At 37.4% G+C, this 17,245-nt stretch overlaps 1 long non-coding RNA gene across 1 annotated transcript; it reads right to left on the bottom strand.

The window, feature by feature from the left end:
* Nucleotides 1-1,535: 1,535 nt before the first annotated feature.
* Nucleotides 1,536-16,967, bottom strand: LOC309877682. The gene is made up of 6 exons (XR_014317405.1): nucleotides 16,829-16,967; nucleotides 9,615-9,795; nucleotides 5,448-5,597; nucleotides 5,070-5,251; nucleotides 2,302-2,407; nucleotides 1,536-1,753 (listed from the first exon to the last, which is right to left on the bottom strand). It is a non-coding gene; the product is annotated as an uncharacterized lncRNA (long non-coding RNA).
* Between the last annotated feature and the right edge of the window lie 278 nt (nucleotides 16,968-17,245).

Below are 17,245 nucleotides of genomic sequence, written 5' to 3'. Positions count from 1 at the left end.
TTCAACCATTTTTTAACCTGAAATTTAGAAAAACAGTCATTTCAAGTATATGTATGTCAGGTAAGCCTTATCCTTAATTTGATATTAGTCTAAGGAATAGCACTTTAAGGATTATTTAGTATAGTACAATAATCAATTATAATTAAAAAACAGATTTTTAGGAGGACAGGATAAACATGGCATAATTTTGTGTCATTGCAAAATAAGACAAAATCTTGTACGAATAAATAAGGAAGTTGTTTTAAGACATTCTGAAATTCTAAGTTTTGGAAACCACACTTAATGGTAGATAGAGTTCAAATAAGCAACAAGAGAAGAGTTGTAGAAGACAACGACTTCTAATGAAACATAGAACAAAGCCTAGAAGCAAGAAGACTGACGTGAATGAGAGCCCTCAGTTAAGTGAAAGTTTACTTGTGAGAGGAAAGGAATAACCTAAGTGAGAAGTACAACAATTCATGTCCTTCAGATTGAGCACTGAAGGTTTAAACAAGGCTTTAGGAAAAAAAATAATTTAAAAAAAAAAAAAAGAACTGACCAATCATAATGACAGGGAAGCACTGGAATATATTACTTCAGAAACTAAAGATCTCCAGTGACAAAGGTGCTACAGGACAGGCTAAACAAACATGTCAGTGGTGGTTTAATTATACACAATCCTGCCTATGGGCATGGGAAATGGATTGGATCAGCAGTTCTTCAGCTGTGTGAAGGCACTGACACACTGCTGGAGACCTAGACAAGGCTCCAGAAGAACATAATCTTATATTTCTCCTTCTTCCTACCTTTTCCCCTAAAACTTCTCTCTGAAAGCTATTTGAAGAATGTATTGCTCTCTGCCTGTGGTATAGGAGGGGAGCAGAGCCAGCACATACGTCCTACATAAGGGCACATTTTGAGCATCACCAGCAGCCAGCTGGGTGGACACTTGTTGCACGTTCCTCACGTTCCCCAGCTGAAAGTGGGAACTTAGAGTGGGAAAAGCTGAATGGTGTTGGAGGTTATGTTACCATAGTGGTACAAAGTCCACGTGGAACACTGTCCTTTATCTTCCCAGGGAAATAATATTATAACAATGCATTTGAGATTTGCTGAAATGAACGACCTCCTAAAGGGATTTCCAGTTCTGAATTCTTGTTGCATATGTAATTAGCTAATCACAAAGTAGTAATATTCTTCATGCCCACAGAAAATGTGATAGATGTTCAGATATTTTAAGCAGCAAACCTGGATACTATGCTTTGGTTTCTACTCATTCAAAAAACACAGGAAGAATGTTTCGCAGTATTTTCTTTGATAAGTGCTAATTTTTGGTGGAAGGGAAAATGAGTGGCAAAATGACTTCATGAATTTTTAGCAGCAAGAGAACATGTTCACTAAGTACTTCTCACTTTGCTGATCAATTCTGAGCACTTTCATGCAAATATCTGCACTCTAAACTCTCAGTTATTTTTATAAATATCACATCTAGCAGCCGCTTTTCAATGTGAACAGTGCATTTAAGCTTACAAAACACAATACCCACCATTCCAGTTTCTAAGTTGAACAGTGTGATACAGTCAATTTTCTCTTCTTCGCTGTAGTTGAGAAGCACCAGACAGTGGCCAATGTAAGTCAAGACAGCAGTGTATTGAAAGAGGATGGATGTGCTAGTTTCAAGAATATGGGCTTGCAAACTGAACACGGTGAGACAGTGTACGTGGTATGAGATCTCTGATAAGTCAGTCACAAGTTCAAGACCTTTTCTGCAGATCTGTATCAATAGAATTTTCACTTAGAAAATTAAGCAATCAAGGTGTGGACTTAATTATGACCATGACTGTCAAACACTTGCCTAATCAAGAACTTTCTGATACCAGATCATAATGGAAACTATGGATTTAGAGCAAGATAGAAAGGAGTGACATTTTTAGAAAAAAAAAAAAAAAAGAACATCATGTAGGACAAAACAGTTTCTCAGCATTCTAACAGGTGTTGCATAATATACCTGTCAGTAAGCCGAACAGTATCTTGGGATTTGAGAGAAACTGTGATGCTGTGAATTTTGTGTCTTGTTTTAAAAAAAGATCTGCGTCATACCAGATGCTGAAATAATTTGTTTCACTATGTGATATAATTTCTTATCACATTGTATAACAACAGGGCATTTGGTTATTTGTATTATAGCACATAGAATGCAACACATTTCAAAAATGTTATTATAAATACATGGAAATAGAAGACAGAGTAATCCCACTTACCTCATCTCATACAAATTAATCATACTTGCAAGAAAAGGCATATTAAGATGTTGTTTCTCACCTTTTCATCTCCACTAAGCAGTACTGACCAATGGCATTATGTTTTCCAATAGCAAGTTGCAGTCTTTCCATTTCTTGTTTTACCTCCTTCTCCAGTCTCCAAGGTTCTGGAAAAAAATAAATAAATATTGCCATTTGTCACTTGATACAACCTTTTGACCATATTCATTGAAACAAAATTCCTTGGAAGGAAGATACGCAAACCATTTACTAGTTGGTCACTACAAGTGTAAGGTTTCTGGAAAACCTGCTTATTTTTCATCTTTTGTAAGCAAGTGATGATAGCTTGCATCTTAAATTACAATGAACAGCAATGGTGGATTCAAGATAAATTTCTTGCATTTACTCAGAAGTCAAACAGACTGTTTACAGCTCTAGACTTTATGAGGTCCATGAAAAGTAGTGAGATAAACTGTCAGTGTGCTTACCTTCAGTTCACCCAGGACTGTCTTGCCAGTAGAGAAAAAATATAGGCTACAGATGAAAAAAATGTTTGGAGACCACTGGTCTAGAGTGATGTCTAGAGAGACAATGATGCTACTTAGTATCACAGTGAGCATAGTCACAGTTCCTATTTCCCACTTCTTAGGCAGCTACAGTCACTAATTCTCGTAGATGAAGAAATACAGTGGCCTTTGACAGAAGATGGCCTGCCAGAATAGACTCTACAGGAGCTTTGTCTTTGTATTCTGGCCTCAGTTGACCCTTTGCAAACCCAGTCTCCAAATTCCCAATGACAAGAAGGTCTCTGGCAAAACAATAGGATTCTTTGATATCACATGTTCTGGGAACAGCACCAAGAGATCTTATCCAAACATTTCTCACAGACCTCACAAACACTAGGGAAAACCAATTCACTCCAGTTGGCACAGGGAAGAATGAGTCGCATCTTCCTGCTCCAGTGAAGTCTTTATTGCTGTTAGAGGGTTTTATCCCCAGAAAGTGACATTTTCAAAGGAGAAGGAAGGCAGCCTTAGCTCACAGTTTGGGTCCCATGGTAGCTTTGAAACTAACAAATAGAGTTGACCTTAACTAGACTTGAAGTTTCTACTCAGATGCACAATATACTGTAAAGAATTGCTTATTTTCCATTTTTAATTTTGCTTAGAGACACTTCCATGAGTATCTAATAGATTTTAATAGAATGTCTTTGATGTTAATGATTATCATGACTCCAAAAAAAATAAAAATGACAGTTGACCAAACAAGCATTCTATTATTTAGAATATTCTATTATTCTATTAAAATTAGTTAGCAGTTAGTTGCACAGGGAATTAACATACGATTTTTCTATACTTATATTCATGGATGAGGCAACATCAGAAACAAAGTGCTACCTAGTCTCAGAAAGGCCAAGCAGCAGTTCTCCCTCAAGAATTGTCTACTCCTTTCTTTGGCAAATAACAATGTAATGACCCACCTGCTTCTTCACATACTTCTTTTTCAAAAGCTGATAAATTAACAGAATCCAGTAAAAATATAAAAGAAACCATGCTGCCTGTTTTGTATAATGAATTATCTAATTAAATGTCCTGTTTAGTTAGGTTTTACATAAATGAGAAAAAATCCATAAGCATGCACACACTCCTCCCCCAGTTTACTGAATAAACTTGCGTTTTGTACATGTCAAATGGGCCTTGGAGAATCTCTGAGACCAATTCTTCATCTGTAAAGGCAAAGAGTTTGTATTCCTCATCATAACTATTTCAGTGCTTTCTACAAGTCCCTTATTCATTCTAACACTACTGCATTGTGATTTTACTATGTTCCACACTGTAATATCTATGACACTGCTATTCATGAATATAACATTACCTTCAAGACAAAAAAGCAACCCACACACCAATCTGTGACTGGTAGTTATTCGTCTTACAGGGTTGTCTCTATTATGTTTTCAAGTTTAAAGTGGCTTGATTCGTGTATATTCTGAACACTCCTATCACACTGATCTTTAATTCCATAGCACAGGTAAATATGTGTTTGGTTGCAACACATGGCTGAAATCCTGGTCTCACTGAAATCAGGAGTTCATTCTCATAGTTCTGAGCTTTCAACATAAAAAACAAAACAAAAACAAACAAAAACTTTTTTTTTTTTTTTCAAAACTTGACCGAGAGATTCTAAAAAGTCTCCACAGGAAGACATTGTGAGGACGACTCTTTTGGCTCTTTAGCCAAAACTTGTTTTTAGTTGGATGATTCCAGCCATGCTTAGCATTGTGTACATTTATGCTAGTGGTGAATGCACCATTGCAAAGGGTTAGCCCTTTGCAGCAATGTGTAAGCTACTTCAGAAATGGGCAAGACAACGCAGGCACAAATTACGGAATTAGGACATTTTGTTGGTTCTTTACAGCAGAACCACCTTTTGAAGGCTTCAGTCATTTTCAAACACAGCATTGTGCCTATTGTGACACCTTGTCTACTACCCCTAATCTGAAAGAATGTTTAGACAACAGGGAGCTGCCTATTTTGAACTTGCCTGGGACAATTGTGCATTGCCACAATTACTTCACCTCCATCTGTGTTTTTTTCATTGCAATCTTGTTAGAGATGTTCATGCGAAACAGTAGGAAATGACATAATGTATCACAGTAAAGTAAAAGAGATTATTGAAATACATTAGTACAGACTGTGCAGTAACTGAAGAATATGGAATGACAATATTGGTCATTTGAGATTTCCATCTACATGATTCTATCAGAAGTGAATCGATCCATAGAAACAATTCTCCTTTATTGAACGAATGGTAACAAATTAAACCACTCACCTCCAAGAAGAACTGAAGGTAACTTGGTCATATGCCCACGGTCTTCAGGTTCCTGAATATTATCTCAGTGGTATTAGTATTTGGAATATGGTTGAATACTACGTGATGAGAGCCCAGATGATTAATGAAGCAGGTGCAAATAAGGTCATTGCTGAAATTTTCTGCCTTCAAATGGAACTTGGCTGGGTAAAAAAAAGGGATAAAAACACAGATTTTTTACAAGTAATTAGGTACCTCACATTGCTGGAAGGCAGCCAGTACTATTTTCAAAAACTCCTTAAGAATTTAGAAAAGGTGCTCTTGAAGTTGCTCATAGGCCACCAAATTGGGCACAGGTTCATTTTCTAGAGAAGAATATAGTTTCTAAACCTGCATTACCTGAAAATCACAAAGAAGTAGTCATTAGCTCCCTCCTGTTCCCAGAACAGCAGTCACAGAGTCTTGGCATACCAAGCTTACACCAAGCACATTGCTTTTGCTAGCACTGAACATCATGGCTTCTTCTCCATTCCAACGTAAAAGAAGAGTCTGTTAAAACAGAAAAGTTGTCTGTAGCCTTGTTTTGTCACATCACCAAATAAAACCTGAAGACTAAGCACATATACAAGGCAGACCAAATTCCAGACGTATATGTGCAACACAGTGCAAGAGGTATGTGACAATATCAGGTCTCTACTGTCAGAATCAACTAGACGAGTACATTACAGAATAAAACCCAGAAGCTCTGATGCAGCCTGATTGGACTTCTCATGCCAGTTATGACATGACAAGGAGGGGAAGGGCAACGTTACTACTCTTGCAGTGACTGTTCATGAATAAAAAATCTGGTTTTTATTCAATTGGATTGCCATATGTACTAATTAACCACACATTGTGATGCTAAAAAAGAACACCATGAACAGTAGCTGGGATTACTGTGGTTTGAGTTTCATTCTTTTGAAATATTTTGCCCCATCTCTGCCTGAACTGAATCTCCATGCAGCATGCATGGAGATTTGCTGTTCTCCCAAAGTTATTACCACCTGGCAAATCTATCTTTTAAACCCTTCAGATGTACCAGTGACAAAATACAGGATTTAATACATCAACATGCATTTTGGAATATTCTCTTAATGATCTCTTGAAAATATGGCCATCTTGTGTTTCTTCCATCCTCTCACACTTTGTCTTACCTCTCTACGGAAACTATTTTTATCTTTAATATAGAAAACTTCCAATGCAAATGAAAATCAAATTATGAGTGGCAGACACTGGACTTCCTCATTCTAATCCTGTCAAACCCACTGCAGAAGGAATTATGATGGCCCTTTTCTACTGTTGTATGTTGAGAAGTGGACTAGTCATAGTTGGAAAAACCTGTAATTTGTCAGTGTCTACAATGTTTACACAGAGCAATGATGAATAACGGTAGGACACCAACTGAGAGAACGATTCCTGCCATGCATTAGCACAAATCCGTTTCTCAGAAACTTCAGTTTGACAATCTCAACAAACACTGCATGTTGGATTGGCACATCAAACCAGGTAAGCATGCCCTTCATCTTACTTTCAGAAGAAGTACCTGTATTAGCACTTTATTAGTGGAAGACATAGTAGACTGTTGAGTGGATGATATAAGGAGATGAGGGAATTCATAGCTACAAAATGTTCTCTTAATACTATTTCCTTTTAACATTTGGATTATATAATGACAAAACAGTAAATATAGACCAATGGAGGAAGCATAATGAAATTATGAACAGATCTAACAAAAAAATAACAAAAATATGATGACTGAAGTCTCATATTTAGTTGAATTCTGAAAAGGGATTTTTTTTGTCCTAAGTTTTCAGTGGGGGAAAATATTTTCAACTAACCTATGTGCATACAGAATATAATCTTTCACTGAATTCCTCAATATAAGTATGAAGCAATCTCTGTGTATAGGAGAATCTAATGAATAAACGTGTCATGCGATAACTGGCATGAGACAGTCTGATCAAAAACCTGAAATAACAACCAAAAAAAAGCACAGGTTCAAACACAGAACTGAGCATATTTCCTGTGCATGCAGCTGCCATATATTCCCTTCTCTTCCCTGACCTCAGAATAAAATATGAGACAATACAACTCTGAGGGGAAAGGAAGTGAAATGTGAAAACAGAGAATATGAAAGTATCACCCCCACAAAAAGCAAGAGAGAATAATAAAACAAATGAGAGAACTGAAATGTCAGCGTGAATGAAATGCAGAAACAAAGGAGAAAAAAAATAAAAAGCTGTCAAAAATAATTAGGAGAGTAAAAAAGCAATATAAGAAAAATAAAAGAAATGAAGGGTCACTTCATAGCTAGGTAACTGCATCTGAAAGGCGTTATAATACAGGCTCTCTCCTCTTCCAAAAATAGTTGTATGATTTTCTCTCTTTTTATTTTCTTTAATTAAGAAACTCCTAAAATGTACATTCAAAGTGTCGTATGACTCTATTATTTATTCTATAGCCATTGCTGAGGAGGAACCATTGTAAACTATATAATTGAAGGCTTGCTTTGCTTTTCAAATTTAGGAGTCTCCTGCTAATCTTTCTGAAATCTTTACTTTTGTCTTTCTATTTACTACATTTGACAGATTAATTCCCATTGAAATGTTGGAAAATGCCTATAAAAAATCCCAAGAAGTTATGTCATTATTTAACTAAATTGATGGCAAAATAAACACACAAATCATTCTTTCTGTAATGCTGAAATATGGATAATGAGCCCTTTGTAAGTTAGATAGAATCCAGACAGAATAAAACATTTTAAAAATCTATTAAAACTTCATGTTTAAGTATATGTGGCAATTTCTAACTGAGAAAGCCATAAAGCAAACTCTATTAGACAGCAATTTGATATCAACTTTCTTGTATCTTCCTCTGAGGGGCTTGAAAAGCTGTCAAGGAGCAGAAACATGAGTTGAAATTGAGGTTATTTATTTTGATTGTTACTGCTTTTGTATGACAAGACTTTGAGTTTGAAAAATAATCTCACACGAGGTCTAGCAGGCTGTCTACCCACAATCAGTGGTGTAGAAAGCAGATGGAACTATTATCTGTTCATCATTCTAAACTTGTCTGGATCTACCGGAATAGATCTCCTGAACAGATCTCCATTGATTCCAGGGAATCTGAGCAGGTGTCACTGATCCACAACATTCTAATTGTGATACCAGGGCCCAAGTTATAAAGAATGGAAGATACTTGCCTAAACTGCTGTGAGGTTGGACCTTCCTTGACAATGACCTTATTCGGTAAAATACTGCTCAAGGCAGAGTTCCACTGAAGCCAATGGATATAATGCTCTAAGTAATGAGGTGAACAGAAGACTTTAATTTCAAACATCAGAATGGTTAAAATACAGCACTACTTTTTTTTTTTTCTTTTTGTGGTAAGGGAATCGTAACGACAATATGCCACAGCATTTTCTAAGTAAGTGTCAGCATATCATGCCTTTTCTAAATGATTTTTTTCTTAATTCTAGCCTTAGCCCACCATCTTTAGTGAATAAAAATTCAAATGAGTCATCCTATCAGATGGCAATTAGTAGTGTATACACTATAATGACATGCAGATTTTATTGTCACCATTCTACAGGATTTACTGTTTGGTCCTGTAGATGTAGAAACAATAACGTTTATATTGTCAGTTCATGAGAGATCCAAGAAAAATTAACTCTATACTCTTCTGAATGCTCATCTAAGCCATCCAGACTTATCAGCAGCATTGTATTCTTTACAAACAATTCCAACAACTAGGAAATCTCTTGAAATCATGCTCTAAAATCTTTAGGTAAAGAAAACAGAAGACACTTCAGGTATTGTAGGTATCTAACACCTTGTTTTTAGTACTCTATTTAGTTGTAGCTTATCCCATTGTACTTACTTTTCATTTTACATTATGACAATGAGTTAAAACAGTTTTAGGGAAATTAATCAGGAATTGTAAGAACTACGTGATGTTCTTACAAAGGATTAACTTGCATGTACCAACAGAGTTACAAACCACTGCAAATCTTGTGACAGCTATCAGAGTCCAGAGTTCAACCACACACTGCTATGAAATCTTTCTGCAAACTCATATGCACTGAAAGTAGAGTTCAGAGAATTGTCGAGCATCTGGAATGATTCAGGGAAGGCAAACGGGAAGATTTTTGCTGCTTCTTACAAATGTTTTGCTGGCATTATTTTCCATGATGGAAGGCACTGAAATAAGGTAACCTTAGTTATCTTATTTTTTTTGAGCTTGGTTTATCTTTGTTGATTTGAAGAACACTCACAGGCCTCATTTTTATAAATAAAAAGAAAGCATACCATGAATTAAATCCAGCTCCTTTCTGCAAATGTGTGTAAAGCAGACTGGCTGCTGGTTTCTTTCTCTTGCTAGAGATCACTAGCGGCAGCTGGACCTCATGCTTAAGGGAACCTCTCAGAAGGAGTCAAGTATAGCCCTGCTTTTCTATTATCCCAATATTGAGGGAGCATGGTTGCATCAAAGAGCAACCTGAGTTCTGATTTTCCACATAGTTCTCACCTGCTCCCAAGCTAACCTGAGGACAGAGACCTGAATCCAAACTCCTGTGAAGTGGAAGAGAAGACCTGCAGTAGGGAATTGGAAGGCAGATCAAAATCTGACAGCTCTTGGCTTCGGCTCCCTCTGGTGGGTAATGCTTACTGCAGAGAACAGCAGAGTAGTACTGGTCCAGGTAACAGCCCTGAAACAGAACAAAGTAAGTCAGGTTGCCAAAGTCTTCTTCAAATACACAGAAATACACTGACAGAGCAATGATTAGAACTGAGATCAGAGCTCTGAGCTACGACTCAACACATTTGCATTGAAAAGAGGAGATGCAAGATTCATGTTAGAACTGAACTCTCATCAAATTCAGAGGAGAAAAACAAAGAGATTGAGGGTTTGTCCCAGGTGGAAACCTATTTTCAGCATCTAACGTCCATTAGAATAAAATAAGGAACTTGTTAAGCACTTATTTTCTGACAAGAACATTTTCGCGGATTTCCATTCTTGACTGATATTTTGGAGGCTAAAGTTTGATGTCCTTTCTCAAAAGCATGTTATTCTCAGGATTCAGAAAATATTCACTGTTTCATGAATTTCATACCAAAAAGATTATTAATTTGTTACAAAAGTTTTAGCTTCAGTGGAAAAGGAAAATATCTTTTCAAGTCTCTGATATCTTACCTACAAAACACACACATCTACACATTTACAAGGTGAATCAACTGAAAATTAAAGCAAATTTTATTATTTATATTATTGGATGCAATTCTAAGACATTCTACAAGAATGATGCAAACACTGTATCGCATTGTCTTAAACACTTGGGTTATGATAATGGTAATTTGTAATAGCTATAAAAATTAAAATAAACATGAGTAACCCCTGTGCTACAAAACAGTACTGAAATTTTGGTTACCTCAGAAAAATGCATGGAGATTTTGCAGATATCAGCAATCTGTTAGCAGAGGTTTAACATAATTAATTGCACATTTCTGTTCTCACCACTGGCATCAATAAATCAAATAATTTTTGCATCCTTATGTTAAAACACACACACACACATATATATATATATTATTTTTTTCCTTTCAGAAGCTTACTTGTTGATCTGAAACAAGTTCAGATGTTTTGTTATTAACAGATTTTTGTTGGGAGAAAAACAATGTTCCCATCAGAAAACAGTAACCAAGCATGAGAGCATTTGGAATAAGAATAGTCACATGAACTCATGACTGTCAATGTACACTGATGGTCTTCAACTGACCGAGTCTATTTTCTTCAGGCATAGTACCAACTGAATCAACTGGAAAGTCTGTTCATTAAATTATATATGGAGTTACATCATACATAAAAAAAAAAAAAAAAACCACTAAGCTGTAGGCATACCTTTTACATCACAACTTTCATTCTGGATTAAAAAAAACAACAAAGAAACAAACAAACAAGAACAACAACAAAAAAAAACCCTTGCAGATTCTATAAAAGACAATCCTTTCTATTATTTTCTCCTTTTAAGAAATCATTCAACTGCCAGATCCAAATAACGAACTTGTTCTCAGAAGCTCTTCACTAGATACATAGTTTTAATTGGAATTCAAAGCAATTAATAAAATACCCTCGAAACCTCCCCTAGAGTTAATTTAATTACTTCCCTCTCCCCTTATGGTGCTTCATGTTTGCCTTACATTAACTAGCACAAGGTTCTTAGGGTGTGAGTTATGTACAGTACAGACGGGCTTGTTTGTAGGCATGTGGGACTGCATCCTCCATGTGGTCTCTGCAAGCTAATTAATCGGTGAATTTATGAATCCCCTGCTTCTGGGTGGCCTGGAGACTGAATGGAATTGTTATAACGCTCATAGTACTGTAATAAGACACACAAAACTCATGCTCCTGGCATTTATCTACAGAGGTGAGGAGGAAAACTGCTTTTCCTTCTCATACATAACTGACTCCACCAATGCATGTGTGCGTATAGACAATATCTGTCTATAGGGACAAATATTAGATATTAGGAAATCATTCTCCCATGTCAGACTGGCTATTATTTTGGAAGATTTTCCTTTACTCCTGCAGCACTGAAAACAGTGTCCCTTCTTACCATCACAGGTAACCTCAGGTTGGGAAGGACCTCAGCAAGTCTCCAGTCCAATCTCCTGCTGCAAGGAGGGCCAGCTGGGAGATCAGGCCAGGATTTTCTCTGCATCTCTTGGCCATAAGGTTCAACAGGTGACACCAGGTATCTCCTGCTGCCAGCACACAGCTCAGTCCCTCAAGGATGCTAATGCTCTTATCTTCCTAAATTTAACATGGGGTCTCCTTGTGAATGCAGTGTCCCATAATAAATGGGGGGTCATACAATCTGATATATCTAGCGGTCCTTGCTAACTTCACTGTCCATGCCAAACCCCCCAGCACTGTAATTTAATGTTAGGAGTGCTGTTGTGGTTTAGCCCAGCAGGCAGCTCAGCACCACACAGCCATTTGCTCACTTGTCCCCAGTGGGATGGGGAATACAATCAAAAAAAGGTAAAAGTGTGGGAACTCAAAGGTTAATATATATAAAGTTTACTAAGGAGGGGAAGAAAACCACAATAATAATAATAAAATAATAATAATAATTAAAAAGAAAAGTGATGCACGGTGCAATTGCTCACCACCAGCTGACTGATGCCCAGTCCATCAGCAGTTGCCCACCTCCCACCCCCCCAGCCAAGTCTCCCCATTTTATTGTTCGGGGGGGCACCACAGGACAGCATGGACATCCCTCTGGGCCAGCTGCCCTGGCTGTGTTCCCTCCCAGCTCCCTGAGCACCCCCAGCCTCCTCGCTGGCAGGGAAGCACAAGAAGCTGAAAAGTCCTGGACTCGCACTGCACTGCAACAACTAAAACATCCGGTGTTATCAACATGATTATTGTCCTAAATCCAAAACATGGCACCATACCAGCCGCTATTAAGAAAATTATCTCTACCCCAGCCAAAACCAGGACAAGTGCATAATTGACTGGGTAAACAATAATTAAAAAAAAAAATCTGTTCCAACAATGTAATTTTTTCTCTTTTAAATATTTCTGTTTCAATTTATCAAAATTAACTTACCTACAAAACCAATCATAAGCTAGAGAGGGGCTGCCTTTGCCACTTTTCCCAAGTAATTTGTAAATTCTATACTACCTCTTCTTACTCTACAATCAACCTTTTATCTGATTTTTTAGGTCATCCAATTTTTTTTTTTCTTCCAATGAAACATTTGATCCTGTATGAGAAAGGAAAAAGGGCAAACACACAAAAGAGAGAAAACTGATGTGTCACAAGTCTTTGGGGAAGTCCTCTGCTACTTTGAGAAACAAGGCTGTCATATTGTATAAAGAAATCCAAATTCATTTATTTTCACATTGTGAAAAATGCAATTCCTCTGTCAAAAAAAAAACAAAGATTAATCTGCCATCACACAGAAATAAACTTGCTCTAAATATCTGGCACAACAGAGCCAAAATAATATAGGGAGTAATTAGAGAAAGAGCTCCACATGCACTGAAATAAGGCTTCTTCATAATTTCCCTTTATATCCTTTCTTTGTTGTAACTTCACTTCAAATGTATCAGGGGGTTTAATCCCTCACAAAAACTATGCCAAGTGGGATGGCCATTTTTCTAGGCTAGCTTGTTAATTGTACGTTCATATAACTACCTTTCCACCCAACCGATTTTGACTAATTGTTGCTGAATCAAACTAACCCAAACCCTTACTCCAGTGACAATACAGAGCAGCTGTGAAATGGCATCTCTTTACATTTAAAGTTTTGAGGCTTTCATGCTGAATAAATGCAGTACATTACTTTTGCAATTTTCATCCATTTCCCACTCGTGGGATCTGAGAGACCACCTGGTTCCTCCAGGTCAGCCACATGGAAGAACACTGGAAAAGACGCTTACAAATGGAAAAAATACGGTGGTTTCACTTGCTTTCCACAAAAAGTCCTTGCTCACTTGACAGAAAAATAGTGCTTTCTGACAATTGCTGCACTCTTGACCTGAGACTGCTTTCAGCACTGATGGCTGTGCATATCATGTGCAAAATACGGCAGATTGGAAATACGTGCTTGTGGGGGCTTCTCAGGGGCACAGCACACAATACACTGTAGCCAGAATTCCTACATGAAGAACATCTCTCAGATATGATAGCTGCAAAAGCTGAAATAATATGAATATTGATTTCCCTTGGTCCCTGAAGTCTGGTTTGGAGCCCTGACTAGCAGATAAAAAAACATGAAGCTCTACAGGCAACAATGCCTGTCCCTTCCTTGGCTTGGGAACAGCACTAGCATAGTGATCAGCATCCCTGCCTGATAAGAAGAGTGTGACTCGTTTGCTCACAATATATTTGACAGTATCAGTTTAATAGGACAGCAGGTTTGCAGGTTTTTGTGCCTGGAATGACAACTGGGTTTTAGCTGGGTGCACAAAAATGGAAACAAAATTAGTAAAGCTAAGGACAGTAAAGGTAAAGAAATACCCATGGTGAAATGAGGCCATATTAAAGCCTCATTCAGGCTCAGACATCGCTTATGGCCCCAGAGCTTGTCTGAACTGATCACTTCCAATTAAGCAGCACACTGGCATGATCCAGAAAAACAGTTATGATGACAGTAGGGGCTGAGCAGGGAAGGGAATTTGCACTTGATCTAAAACATTATAGGAAACCATTACTCAAAAGGAAAAGAACACATCAGTTTTACAGACAGGTGAGACATTCCAAGTTTTCTCTACCATGCCATGTTCTACATAGGTTCATGCTGACAAACATAAAACAAACAGCAGCTTGCTGCTGAACTCACAGAGCTCGACCCTGCCAAATGTGCCAGAATTTCCTCATCCCAGTTGTAAACACTTGCCTTTTCCTCCCAACATGTAGTGTATTTGTGAGAAAAACTTGGAATTGATATTTCTAGGTAAACAGAAAGAGAGAAAGACTTAGCAAAACACATTTTCCTTTTCATTATTTGCAAATCTTCCAGCAGTCTTACAAGTAAATAAATAACACTTCATGACTTGCGAACAGCAAACCAAACACCATTATTTCATAATGACATTGGAAGTACACATGAAAGTTACCTAAAATGCAAACTAAGTTCTTAAACCAGCTGCCTTATGTGCAAATTTTTCAAATAATTGCAGACACAGGCCTTCATAAATATGCAGAAAAAATGCCATTATCTTCAACTGCATTAGTTAACACTAAACACTTTCAAAGGTAGAGGCCAAAGTCACCAACTTAGTGGAGGTCCCAACAGACCTGTGTAGGTGCAAATCAAAAAATATTCTCGTGTAAGGTATCATGTGTGGATAAAGGAACATCAAAATTAATAGAAAAGGCAAAATTCAATACAAAGGTTTATTATTCCCAGAATCTACCGATCTGATTTTCTAATTCTTCTTCAATTCTTTATTCATAAAATAAAAATATGTTGCAAATGCTATCCTTGCTCAGCAGTAAGCAGGTTGCTGTCTGTGCCAGCTGCCTAGAACCCCCTCACCTGATACCAGGCAAATTGCTCATGCTTTTGGTAGCCTCAAGACCACTTTTAGATGCACTTAAATACAAAGGGATTTTTTTCCAGTACTTTTGAAGTACTTCAGTACTTTATAACACAGCCTTTTGTCTGCAGCTCCTGTATCTTCTGGTCTTTGCTACTTTTCCTCAAATAAGGTTCTTGGCCAAGCTGACGATGTTAATTGGGTGATTTCAATTTTGCCAAAAGTCACTGCAAAGGAATTCAAGATAGGAGGAATGGAATCTGCTGTTGATGGGGTCAATTCCATCTTTGCTCTAGCTTCCATTTTTCTTATAGACACCGGTGCAATGAAGATACAATGAGAGAACAAACCTTTCATGCATGGAAATTAGCTGAATCACCACATAGTGAAAGGCAACCAGTGGTAACTCTTGCTACAACAAAGTAATGTCAGCATTATATCCAGTACACTGATAAATAAGACTTTCTGCACAAGTCGTACTAAATTATTTTCTAACAACCCTAGACGATAGCTTAAGTATTACTGTTTCTACCAGACAGCTTTAGGGTTGCAGCAAGAAAAGAAAATAACATCTCTTCAGGCAAGTAATGAGCAAACCCATTTCACTGAGATAAAAGAGAGGAGATGAAGGGGGTGGGATAGGCAGAAGCACAGAGCAGATTTGTGCTCAATAATGTCGTTTTACAAATTACGTTGTGAAGTCCGGAGCCCATACCACAGACAAGAAAATTGATCTAAGATAAAGATTGAAGGAAAGAACTAACATAAGAAGCCAAAACTTGATGCATGGTATCTTGTGTTAAACCTTTTCTCAACATATCAATACAATGCTTTGTCTGTGAGTTCATATAATAGAAAATCATGCCTGAAACCCCAATGAGTCCACTCAGATCTCATTTTGCAGCTGAAAGAAAAAGGTGCTCTAGGCCGTACCTAATACTTCCCTTGGATTCTTCAGATTTGTGAGACACAGCTGAGTTTGTTACTAATGCAAAGAATTAATAGCAATAAATGAGCAGAAACAGATCTTAATTAAACATAAATGAACAACTGCTTATAAGATTTTGATTCTTGATTTGCATTGCCTTAATTTCATGCCAGTGCCACTGTTTCTGATGAAATTGCTGGTGAAGTGGGGTATCCAGCACAAATTAGGGATGACATAATTTCAGCCTTCAACATCACTCTAACTCATCATGCCTCCTCAAGGATTTAAAATGACATTGATTCTCCCCAGTGAAACTTTTGCTGGTAGATTATTACTGCATTATTAAGCTTATTCTGCAGTAGTAATTTCATTCTCTGCAGTTAAACAGAATTTCACAGCATGTATTTTATTTTGCTTGGCCAAAGTCCAGGCATTTTGCTCCCCTAGCAGGGCCCAAACAGAAGCCTGGAGATTGTAGGAGTTACATACGCTTAATGGACTGAACAGTACATTGAACAGGAAAAGGCATTTATGGTTATGGAGAACTAACATCTTTGAGGTTCTACTTTACTATTTATTACAGCAGTAACACGCTCACTTAGGTATTAGTTATCCCACCACAGGTTTTTGCAGAGTGCCAAAACTGGTGATGTCCCTAACTCATTTTATCACTGAAATTAAAATTTCTCCTCTTTTTAAGAAATAATGCATTGCTAATCATTCCAGCTGTGACCTTCTCCTCATTTTGGGTTTCTAGTCTCACCTGTGTAAGAAGTTCAGTAGATGCTTCCTGTCCGAGAGCAAGAGGTGCATATTCCTGAAATATCTTACATACATCCTGGAAAGAGCTCAGCCATTTGCTCGAAGCTTGCTGCCTGCATGTAGGATCATTGCTGAAAACCTACCTGTAAAATGTGCCATGAAGACAAGTAAAAGACAAGCTGGGGAACTTACCAGAAAATTAAGAAGCTGCTCTAATCATAAAACATAATTAAAAAACGCAGTTACTTCAGGTAGGTGCTGCACAGTTTGGCAGATAGGCAATATAGTCCCAATGCCTCTGTTTTAATAAGTACACATCTCACATGGGCCTCATCTCTAAAATGGGAGATAAAATCTCACATGGCTATTTGATGATCTTGATACGGGCATTACTAATAAAGATTCAAGAGAAGTTTTC

This window comes from Aythya marila, assembly GCF_965140915.1.
Source record: "Aythya marila genome assembly, chromosome: 4".
Taxonomy (NCBI): domain Eukaryota; kingdom Metazoa; phylum Chordata; class Aves; order Anseriformes; family Anatidae; genus Aythya; species Aythya marila.
The sequence above is the reverse complement of the archived record's forward strand: the minus strand, read 5'-3'. Positions and strand labels throughout refer to the sequence as shown.